Here is an 11,048-nt window from a genome sequence, read left to right as displayed (position 1 = left end):
TTAACCTTATATTAAAGGTGTTGTGACTCAGTTTTAGTTCAATTTAATGTACATCAACTGTTGTCTAACAATCTATATACACGGTATATCATGACGGTTGGAATAAAAAGAAGTTATAGAAAATATACATATTTAATGTCAAATCATGAGTATTATTATATTGACCGAAAAGGCTGAGCGAAACACAACCAGAGTAGATGTACAGACACTATATAGAAGTCATATTTACATTAGGTTTACAAACACATACAGACACTATATAGAAGTCATATTTACATTAGGTTTACAAACACATACAGACACTATATAGAATTAATATTTACATTTGGTTTACAAACCCATACAGACACTATGTAGAAGTCATATTTACATTAGGTTTACAAACACATACAGACACTATATAGAAGTCATATTTACATTCGGTTGACAAACACATACAGACACTATATAGAAGTCATATTTACATTCGGTTTACAAAGACATACAGACACTGTGTATTTAATACACGCTCGCGCCAACTATACAGTAAAGTATTTACATAACGCTTATCTTTCTACAAGAGATGAGAGGAGGAGTAGAAAATTAACGTTCTGTTTTTAAGGAAAATCTACATTGCGTCGCAGTCAATGACAGTATATATCAGAACTGGGTGACATATATATGCCAAAGACTTTGGAGGTGCACTTGACTTAGCTTGACTTAGCTTGAGTTAGCCTGACTTAACTTGAGTTAGCTTGACTTAACTTGACTTAGCTTGACTTAGCTTGAGTTAGCTTGAGTTAGCTTGACTTAACTTGACTTAGCTTGACTTAGCTTGAGTTAGCTTGACTTAGCTTGAGTTAGCTTGACTTAACTTGACTTAACTTGACTTAGCTTGAGTTAGCTTGAGTTAGCTTGACTTAGCTTGAGTTAGCTTGACTTAACTTGAGTTAGCTTGACTTAGCTTGAGTTAGCCTGACTTAGCTTGACTTAGCTTGCCCTGTACAATGCAACCAATGGAATAGTCTCATAAACTGCCAACTCCACCCACAGCCTGCACACTGTTTTGACACATGTATTTGACCCAGGTCTGACGTGTAAGTGGGCGGGGCTAGAGGTCCAAGAGCGGAGACTTACAGGCTGGCTGTGGAAAGCGGCAGTACATTATGAAGAACAACCTTTTGACCTGGCTGTCGACATGACTGTTGTGTGGGCCAAGACCGGGTTGACTGGAGAGCCTGGGAGAGGGCAAGAGTCTGCAAACATCTACAAGGTCAAAGGTCAGATGAATGAGGGGGGGGGGGTAGAAACACAGGTTTTCACCAGAACAAATACAACAGCGAGCAGGTGTTGCTTTCACCAGACATTTTTTTGTGTGACGTGCAGCTGGAGAATTGTTGGACGGGCAGACATTGCACTTGAAATGATTGTAGGTAGCCGAACCGCTATTTCGGAAATACCTCTGGAACAGTTAGAGGTTGTTTAAAACTGACCCAGGAGCTGTGTATGATCTCCTGAGGCCGTTTGAGTCAAAGGCTGTTTAAAACTGACCCAGGAGCTGTGTATGATCTCCTGGGGCCGTTTGAGTCAAAGGCTGTTTAAAACTGACCCAGGAGCTGTGTATGATCACTGAGGCCGTTTGAGTCAGAGGCTGTTTAAAACTGATCCAGGAGCTGTGTATGATCTCCTGGGGCCGTTTGAGTCAGAGGCTGTTTAAAACTGACCCAGGAGCTGTGTATGGTCACTGAGGCCGTTTGCAGTAAGCAGAAAAGGAAAACTCTGTGGTTATGATACACTAAAGCACAACGTTTCCAGTTCTATCAGATGCAGAAAGCATGCTCACCCATTCTGTAAAGGTAGCTAAGTGCTGACTGTGAGAATCTCAATTGCATACTCCTCGCATCCTCTCTCCTCGCACCCTCTCTCCTCGCCTCCTTCTCAAAATCCATTGGAGGAGAATGTCAGAGGGATGGGACATCTGGCTTTCTCATCCAATGGGTTTTGAGAAGGAGGCGAGGAGAGAGGAACGCGATAAGTATGCAATTGAGATTCTCCCTCCTGAGACCAACCATACGCCTTCAGGGAGATGTTGTCAAGAACATATAGAGTCACCCGACTACAGTACAATACTACCGTCACGGAGGAATAGGAGAAACTGTCGTTGTGTCTGTGGTAACAGCGTTATAACCTGTAACCGCTGTAGACCAGGTCTGATGGTCGATGTACGACGTTGTCTCTGGGACAGTGGTAGTGGCAGGCGCAGGTGTTGATGAACATCACGGGTTTCTTGATGGCTTTACCCTGAGCACATTGGAACTCCACCTGCACTGTCTCGGTGCTGTGGGGGTGCAGCAACGCCCGTCCGTACACACACCACAGTACCGGGGCTTGTAGGTCAGCAACGCTGGTGCAGTTCTTATAGCTGAACCGAATGGGTTTCACGCCTTCTTCATCCTCAGGCACTTGCTTCCTCTCTGAGGATTTAGACGAGGAAATGGTTGTCAGTTGGTGAAACCCCGGAATACTTCTGTTCTGTATTTTGTCAGAGCTCTTGTGAGTTTTTTGTTAGTCGGAAGATTTGCATTTAGTCTGAATGGCAAGTTCAACTTGAACTTCTATTCTGCTATTTAAATTCGTGATGTATTTTCCCTCTACAACTGTGATTTGGTTTGTATTATTAGTACAGTGACAGTGGGTTGAGTATCCTACCTTAGGAACATCCTGCTGCTGGTATTAGTACAGTGACAGTGGGTTGAGTATCCTACCTTAGGAACATCCTGCTGCTGGTATTAGTACAGTGACAGTGGGTTGAGTATCCTACCTTAGGAACATCCTGCTGCTGGTATTAGTACAGTGACAGTGGGTTGAGTATCCTACCTTAGGAACATCCTGCTGCTGGTACTGCTGGTATTAGTACAGTAACAGTGGGTTGAGTATCCTACCTTAGGAACATCCTGCTGCTGGTATTAGTACAGTAACAGTGGGTTGAGTATCCTACCTTAGGAACATCCTGCTGCTGGTATTAGTACAGTGACAGTGGGTTGAGTATCCTACCTTAGGAACATCCTGCTGCTGCTGTTTGTCGCAGGGCCTGACGATGCACAGACGCGTCTGCTTGACCATCTCACAGCGGGGGTTCTTGTTGGTGACCCGGGTGGAGATGCTCATGCCACAGGTGCGAGAGCAGGCGCCCCACTCCGTAGTCTGCTCTATGCAGTTAGTACTGGGGTCCCACGAGTCAAAGCCCACTGTCTCCTCCTGTCGGTAGGCTGTATGGGAGGACGAGGAGAGACACAGCAGATGAGACGGATGCTGTTGCCATGGGAAATACAGATGCAGGCTCGATTGATTGATGGACATAAGAATTACTGGGCAAATGTGCATGAGAGGAAACGTATGTTTGGCTGGTATTGGGATCTGTGTGGTTTGCATAATTGATTCCCCTACATTGGTGTTTAATCGGTATATAGGTAATCCAATTCACAGTTCTGTCGGAATTTCTTTAGGTGCCTAAAGTCCATTGATCACAGATTAAGAACGATCCAAGGTACATCACATTCCAGAGAACACGAAATGGAATGTTTTGTCTCCAGAGTTCTACACGGAGGCTTCCGGGGATAAATCAACTTGCTCTGTGAGTCTCCCGCTCTGTACTCCGAGGCAATTCAGCATTTCCCTTCACACAGAGCCAGCCAGGTCAACCTAGAGGCATGCCAGAATCCGTCTCTTTACTTTGTGGCTTGCACCAGAGTACCAGTCACGTCAGAAGTAGAGAGGGGAACTGCGTCCCGCGTGGAACCCTATTTGCTATGTAGTACACTAGAGACTGTTATTTTACTGCTACTCTTTAATTCATTGTTATTTGTTATTTAATTGTTATATTACTGCTGCTCTTTAATTATTTTATTATTATTATTATTTTATTATTATTTTTTTTAATTATTTTTTATTTATTATTTAATAATTTTTTACTTATCTATTTTTTACTTAACACTTATTTTTCTTAAAACTGCATTGTTGGTTAAGGGCTTGTCGGAAATCATTTCAATGTAAGGTCTACTACACCTGTTCTATTCGGCATTTACTGTAAGGTCTACTACACCTGTTGTATTCGGCATTTACTGTAAGGTCTACTACACCTGTTCTATTCGGAATTTCACTGTAAGGTCTACCTACACCTGTTCTATTTGGCATTCACTGTAAGGTCTACTTCACCTGTTGTATTCGGCATTTACTGTAAGGTCTACTACACCTGTTCTATTTGGCATTTACTGTAAGGTCTACTACACCTGTTCTATTTGGCATTCACTGTAAGGTCTACTACACCTGTTGTATTCGGCATTTACTGTAAGGTCTACTACACCTGTTCTATTTGGCATTCACTGTAAGGTCTACTTCACCTGTTGTATTCGGCATTTACTGTAAGGTCTACTACACCTGTTCTATTCGGCACGTGACAAATAACATTTGGATCTGATTTGAGTTCAGATAGACTGAGTGCTTACCAGCCATGGCGAAGCTTCCCAAGGCACTGGCCTCTGGTTGGGGCTCACATACCCATTTCTCACAGCACTCCCCTGGGACCGCCACCTTCCTGGGTAGAGGGCAGTCTGGGCCCGGCAGCATCACGTCCAGGTTGCAGCGCGGCACGCAGGTGATCTGACCGTCCCTGCAGGTGCACTGATACTTGCAGCTGGGGAAGAAGGTCTCTCCGTTCTGATACACTGAACCGTCCAACAGGCAGATGTCTCCCTCATGTGCTGTGGAAGAGAGGAGGACACAAGAAAAGCACAAATCATTATTTAACATTTTTAATTTCCAATACTCATATCTGGATAAAATCCTAAATGTCATATGTTTAAGTGTTTGTGTCTTCAAATGAATGTGAATTGTCATTATCATCATCATCATCATCATCATCATCATCAATAGCGGGGCCCCCGCTGCCACTCTTCGATTACCTTTGACCTTTTCCAAAAGGAGGCGAGAGAGGACGAGAGGTACGCAGGAGTTGAGCAAATCCAATTGAGACAAGGCCAGGGAATCTACCCCGTTCTGACACCTACACTAGAACATCACTGGTTCATTATAATGAACAAAAGACTCACCGACACAGACCCCTGTCCTGTGGTGTACATCGGCCGTGTAGTCGCAGCTCAGACCCCTGTGTGTATCACAGGGTCTTCTCTCTGAGCACGCCTCTCCTTTCTGCCTCGCACAGACCAGACAGCATGCGCAGTCATCCAGAATCAACTGGACCCCGGGGGCGCACAGCGGAGGCTCCTGCGGACAGAGGCACCTTGTCTGACACACCAGCGCCAAGATCTGGGAGCAAATCTGGAGAGAAAAAAGGGAAAACTGTGTTCAAGTGTGATTTTTCAAAGTTGTTGCTCCTTGCTTTTATATTCTTCACATAATATAGTTTAGATGAGCCTACTCTGTAACGTTAAATGAATTTATTTACCTGTGTTGAAATGTAGAAAACGAAAAGGGTTCTCTCTGCAAGCTTAGACATCCTGATTCAGTGAAAGGTAGTTTTCTCTTTGCAGACTTTTCCTTCCTTTTGTATCTTGCTGAAGCTCTGTAAATCCCTTTGGCGTGCTTCAGAAGTGTGTGCAGAGCCATTTATAACAGTCCTGTCTAACGACACAGTGACGCGTGAAGGAGGAATGGAGGAGGGGATGGAGGAGGGGAGGGAGGAGGGAGGGAGGGATGGAGGAAGGGGAAGGAGGAGGGAGGGAGGAGGGGATGGAGGGGGAGGGAGGAGGGAGGGAGGTATGGAGGAAGGGGAAGGAGGAGGGAGGGAGGAGGGGGAAGGAGGAGGGAGGAGGAGGGGGAAGGAGGGAGGGAGGGAGGAGGGAGGGAGGAGGGGAAGGAGGAGGGAGGGAGGGAGGAGGGGAGGAGGAGGGAGGGAGGGGGAGGGGGAAGGAGGAGGGAGGGAGGAAGGAAGGGGATGATGGAAGGAGGAAGGGGATGATGGAAGGAGGAGGAAGGGGAAGGAGGAGGGAGGGAGGAAGGAAGGGGAAGGAGGAGGGAGGGAGGAAGGAAGGGGATGATGGAGGGAGGGAAGGAGGAAGGGGATGATGGAGGGAGGGAAGGAGGAAGGGGTTGATGGAGGGAGGGAAGGAGGAAGGGGATGATGGAGGGAGGGAAGGAGGAAGGGGATGATGGAGGGAGGGAGGGAAGGAGGAAGGGGATGATGGAGGGAGGAAGGGGATGAGGGGGGAGGGAGAGAAGGAGGAAGGGGATGATGGAGGGAGAGAAGGAGGAAGGGGATGATGGAGGGAGAGAAGGAGTAAGGGGATGATGGAGGAGAGAAGGAGGAAGGGGATGATGGAGGGAGAGAAGGAGGAAGGGGATGATGGAGGGAGAGAAGGAGTAAGGGGATGATGGAGGGAAAGAAGGAGTAAGGGGATGATGGAGGAGAGAAGGAGTAAGGGGATGATGGAGGAGAGAAGGAGGAAGGGGTTGATGGAGGAGGGAAGGAGGAAGGGGATGATGGAGGGAGAGAAGGAGTAAGGGGATGATGGAGGGAGAGAAGGAGTAAGGGGATGATGGAGGGAGAGAAGGAGTAAGGGGATGATGGAGGGAGAGAAGGAGTAAGGGGGATGATGGAGGGGGGAGAAGGAGGAAGGGGATGATGGAGGAGAGAAGGAGTAAGGGGATGATGGAGGGAGAGAAGGAGGAAGGGGATGATGGAGGGAGGGAAGGAGGAAGGGGGATGATGGAGGGAGAGAAGGAGGAAGGGGATGATGGAGGGAGGGAAGGAGGAAGGGGTTGATGGAGGGAAGGAGGAAGGAAGGGGATGATGGAGGGAGGGAAGGAGGAAGTGGATGATGGAGGGAGGGAAGGAGGAAGGGGATGATGGAGGGAGGGAAGGAGGAAGGGGATGATGGAGGGAGAGAAGGAGGAAGGGGATGATGGAGGGAGAGAAGGAGGAAGGGGATGATGGAGGGAGGGAAGGAGGAAGGGGATGATGGAGGGAGAGAAGGAGGAAGGGGATGATGGAGGGAGAGAAGGAGTAAGGGGATGATGGAGGGAGAGAAGGAGGAAGGGGATGATGGAGGGAGGGAAGGAGGAAGGGGATGATGGAGGGAGAGAAGGAGGAAGGGGTTGATGGAGGGAGGGATGGAGGAAGGGGATGATGGAGGGAGAGAAGGAGGAAGGGGATGATGGAGGGAGAGAAGGAGGGGGGGATGATGGAGGGAGAGAAGGAGGAAGGGGATGATGGAGGGAGGGAAGGAGGAAGGGGATGATGGAGGGAGGGAAGGAGGAAGGGGTTGATGGAGGGAGGGAAGGAGGAAGGGGATGATGGAGGGAGGGAAGGAGGAAGGGGTTGATGGAGGAGGGAAGGAGGAAGGGGATGATGGAGGGAGGGAAGGAGGAAGGGGATGATGGAGGGAGAGAAGGAGGAAGGGATGATGGAGGGAGAGAAGGAGGAAGGGATGATGGAGGGAGGGAAGGAGGAAGGGGATGATGGAGGGGGGAAGGAGGAAGGGGGTTGATGGAGGGAGGGAAGGAGGAAGGGGATGATGGAGGGAGGGAAGGAGGAAGGGGTTGATGGAGGGAGAGAAGGAGGAAGGGGATGATGGAGGGAGGGAAGGAGGAAGGGGATGATGGAGGGAGAGAAGGAGGAAGGGGATGATGGAGGGAGAGAAGGAGGAAGGGGATGATGGAGGGAGGGAAGGAGGAAGGGGATGATGGAGGGAGGGAAGGAGGAAGGGGATGATGGAGGGAGAGAAGGAGGAAGGGGATGATGGAGGGAGAGAAGGAGGAAGGGGATGATGGAGGGAGGGAAGGAGGAAGGGGATGATGGAGGGAGGGAAGGAGGAAGGGGATGATGGAGGGAGAGAAGGAGGAAGGGGGATGATGGAGGGAGAGAAGGAGGAAGGGGATGATGGAGGGAGAGAAGGAGGAAGGGGATGATGGAGGAGGGAAGGAGGAAGGGGATGATGGAGGGGAGAAGGAGGAAGGGGATGATGGAGGGAGGGAAGGAGGAAGGGGATGATGGAGGGAGAGAAGGAGGAAGGGGATGATGGAGGGAGAGAAGGAGGAAGGGGATGATGGAGGGAGAGAAGGAGGAAGGGGATGATGGAGGGAGAGAAGGAGGAAGGGGATGATGGAGGGAGAGAAGGAGGAAGGGGATGATGGAGGGAGAGAAGGAGGAAGGGGGATGATGGAGGGAGAGAAGGAGGAAGGGGATGATGGAGGGAGAGAAGGAGGAAGGGGATGATGGAGGGAGGGAAGGAGGAAGGGGATGATGGAGGGAGAGAAGGAGGAAGGGGGATGATGGAGGGAGGGAAGGAGGAAGGGGATGATGGAGGGAGAGAAGGAGGAAGGGGATGATGGAGGGAGAGAAGGAGGAAGGGGATGATGGAGGGAGGGAAGGAGGAAGGGGATGATGGAGGAGAGAAGGAGGAAGGGGATGATGGAGGGAGAGAAGGAGGAAGGGGATGATGGAGGGAGAGAAGGAGGAAGGGGATGATGGAAGGAGGAAGGGGATGATGGAGGGAGAGAAGGAGGAAGGGGATGATGGAGGGAGGGAAGGAGGAAGGGGATGATGGAGGGAGGGGATGATGGAGGGAGGGAAGGAGGAAGGGGATGATGGAGGGAGAGAAGGAGGAAGGGGATGATGGAGGGAGAGAAGGAGGAAGGGGATGATGGAGGGAGAGAAGGAGGAAGGGGATGATGGAGGGATTACCCCCCTGGCCCTGGTAAAGTCTGGGAATTCTGACATCTGATTGGATCAGGATGAGACTCACATTTTCCTGTTAGATCCTGAGTTCTTCGCACACAGAGGAAGGCTACGTTACTAGTATTTAGAACACATAAGCTCATTTAACAGTTTTACTGCTGCTATTCATATCAACAATCAACATTTTTCATGATCATTCAAATGAACCTACTTCAAACTAGTTCCTCCGTTCCCTGATTTTCATTATTGTGCTCATTACATCTCTGGAATTAAAATCTAGTTTGGCTGCAGAATAGATATCACACTGGTTGATCTAGTTTGATTGCAGAATTGATATCACACTGGTCGATCTGGTTTGGCTGAAGAATAGATATCACACTGGTCAATCTAGTTTGGCTGAAGAATAGATATCACACTGGTCAATCTAGTTTGGCTGCAGAATAGATATCACACTGGTTGATCTGGTTTGGCTGCAGAATTGATATCACACTGGACGATCTAGTTTGGCTGCAGAATAGATATCACACTGGTCGATCTGGTTTGGCTGCAGAATAGTTATCACACTGGTCGATCTAGTTTGGCTGAGGAATAGATATCACACTGGTCGATCTAGTTTGGCTGAGGAATAGATATCACACTGGTCGATCTAGTTTGGCTGAGGAATAGATATCACACTGGTCGATCTAGTTTGGCTGAGGAATAGATATCACACTGGTCGATCTAGTTTGACTGAGGAATAGATATCACACTGGTCGATCTAGTTTGGCTGCAGAATTGATATCACACTGGTCGATCTGGTTTGGCTGAGGAATAGATATCACACTGGTCGATCTAGTTTGGCTGAGGAATAGTTATCACACTGGTCGATCTAGTTTGGCTGAGGAATAGATATCACACTGGACGATCTAGTTTGATTGCAGAATAGATATCACACTGGTCGATCTGGTTTGGCTGCAGAATAGATATCACACTGGTCGATCTGGTTTGGCTGCAGAATTGATATCACACTGGACGATCTAGTTTGGCTGAGGAATAGATATCACACTGGTCGATCTGGTTTGGCTGCAGAATAGATGTCACACTGGTCGATCTGGTTTGACTGAGGAATAGATATCACACTGGTCGATCTGGTTTGACTGAGGAATAGATATCACACTGGTCGATCTGGTTTGGCTGAGGAATAGATATCACACTGGTCGATCTGGTTTGACTGAGGAATAGATATCACACTGGTCGATCTGGTTTGGCTGCAGAATAGATATCACACTGTTCGATCTAGTTTGATTGCAGAATAGATATCACACTGGTCAATCTGGTTTGGCTGAGGAATAGATATCACACTGGTCGATCTGGTTTGACTGCAGAATTGATATCACACTGGATGATCTAGTTTGGCTGAGGAATAGATAAACCAGTAAAGCCCCTCTTCCACGATGGTGGTTCCTTAGATGTCAGTGGGCAAGAGGTTTCTCTTTGGAACGTTTGCTGGCTGCATAATTACAAATCTAGGGGGAAACTTAGATGGCTACTCCATCTGGGTTTTATCTCACGAGTTATGGTGTGGTGGGTGCCTCTGCCTGAAGTAGGACAAATGAGGCAACTGGCTGAATCAGCCCACATGAGTGACATCACCACTGTGTTGGCCAATGTTTTAAAATACCATGTCTGAGTCTCAAACGGCACCCCAGTGTCTTCCAGTGTTGTTAAGCCTGGGCCTGTTCTTTAGTCGCCCCTCTGTCTGACACATAGACCGTTGAGATTTGCGGCCAGTTGGAGATGGGGATTTTGGCCAGTTGGAGATGAGGATTTTTGGCCAGTTGGAGATGGGGATTTTGGCCAGTTGGAGATGGGGGATTTGGACAGTTGGAGATGGGGGATTTGACCAGTTGGAGATGGGGGATTTGGCCAGTTGGAGATGGGGGATTTGACCAGTTGGAGATGGGGGATTTGGCCAGTTGGAGATGGGGGATTTGGACAGTTGGAGATGGGGGATTTGACCAGTTGGAGATGGGGGATTTGACCAGTTGGAGATGGGGGATTTGGACAGTTGGAGATGGGGGATTTGGACAGTTGGAGATGGGGATTTGGACAGTTGGAGATGGGGGATTTGGACAGTTGGAGATGGGGATTTTGTCCAGTTGGAGATGGGGACTTGGCCAGTTGGAGATGGGGATTTGGACAGTTGGAGATGGGGACTTGGACAGTTGGAGATGAGGACTTGGCCAGTTGGAGATGGGGATTTGGACAGTTGGAGATGGGGACTTGGACAGTTGGAGATGGGGACTTGGACAGTTGGAGATGGGGACTTGGACAGTTGTAAAGCATTGGGCTGTGTAGTGTGGACATCACTGATGACCTTGATGGTGTAATGTAA

The 11,048-nt window shown here is 48.5% G+C and overlaps 1 pseudogene; it reads right to left on the bottom strand.

Moving 5' to 3' along the window:
• Positions 1 to 2,096: 2,096 nt before the first annotated feature.
• LOC135534612 (CCN family member 3-like) lies at positions 2,097 to 5,560 on the bottom strand (annotated as a pseudogene).
• Positions 5,561 to 11,048: the final 5,488 nt, after the last annotated feature.

This window comes from Oncorhynchus masou, unplaced genomic scaffold (assembly GCF_036934945.1).
Source record: "Oncorhynchus masou masou isolate Uvic2021 unplaced genomic scaffold, UVic_Omas_1.1 unplaced_scaffold_3663, whole genome shotgun sequence".
Classification (NCBI taxonomy): domain Eukaryota; kingdom Metazoa; phylum Chordata; class Actinopteri; order Salmoniformes; family Salmonidae; genus Oncorhynchus; species Oncorhynchus masou.
The sequence above is the reverse complement of the archived record's forward strand: the minus strand, read 5'-3'. Positions and strand labels throughout refer to the sequence as shown.